The sequence below is a fragment of the Cryptomeria japonica genome, unplaced genomic scaffold (assembly GCF_030272615.1).
Source record: "Cryptomeria japonica unplaced genomic scaffold, Sugi_1.0 HiC_scaffold_235, whole genome shotgun sequence".
Taxonomy (NCBI): Eukaryota; Viridiplantae; Streptophyta; class Pinopsida; order Cupressales; family Cupressaceae; genus Cryptomeria; species Cryptomeria japonica.
Genome location: NW_026729057.1, coordinates 162,501 through 163,503, shown reverse-complemented (window position 1 = coordinate 163,503; position 1,003 = coordinate 162,501).

Below are 1,003 nucleotides of genomic sequence, written 5' to 3'. Positions count from 1 at the left end.
GGCACTGGTAGTCGCCCCAAGTGCGCCCGATTCTTAGACCGCTTCGAGGTGACCTCGTAGCCTCTTTCGTCCAGGCTTCCTGCCTTCAACGCCCTTTTTACACCTCGATTGCTATGCGCGGGCTCGTTGGCGTCTATCACCTCTCTGCGAAGAGTGGCACGATGATTGTTGGGGTAAATCGTAGCAGTCCGATCTCTGGCCTTGGGCCATTGTGAGGGCTGATCGATTTCCTGTGCGCATCTCGTGTTCGCCCAGTAACAGACTCGACGACTTGTAATCGGTCTTGTTCCCGATTGTTCCTGGAGGTAGTCTTCGGAACTCTTGGATTTGACCTGTCACTCGAACTGTCCTCTTCCGAGGATGCTTGTGTGTGTGTGCTTGTGCCATTTCCTTGGCGGTATTAACGAGATATTAAAGAGCGGAGTGAGCGCCTCGCCCAGCTATGTTTGGGGCTCTCACTCCCTTACCCGGTGTGCGACCGCTTTGCACGTAGGTTGCGGAGCATCGCGACTCTTTCGATGTTTGGCGGTTGTCTTCCGGTGATGCGTTGGTCCCGAAGTGCACGTTACTAGCATTTCTGCCATTGTTCTCGATCTTTGGCACGTTCCTTCGTTGCAATTGGATATATATCTCCGTTTATACGCGCAGGCTTCTCCCGCCTATTCAGCGCTGTCCCACTCTCAGCACTCTCGTGGTCTCCTTGGCTTCTCTCTCCCGTGAGCGAGCTCTCTTCTCGAGTCTTTTCCATGTCCCATGGAGGTTGCCTTGCGAAATTCGGGCACACAAACGTGACCGGATAAGAGCGGAATTGCCTATGAGGAGAAGCTCACCTTAGGGAGCAGCAATGCCGAGTGTTTCGACAGAGGGTAGAGGGGGCGTTGTTTGGGCGGTTGCACAAAAGAGTGCTACGGTTGCACTGAAGGTTGCTTCTTCGTCTCCGACGAACTCTTCGAGGCAAAAAAGCTTGTATACGGGGTCGAGGTGGGACTGTTCGTGCGAGTTG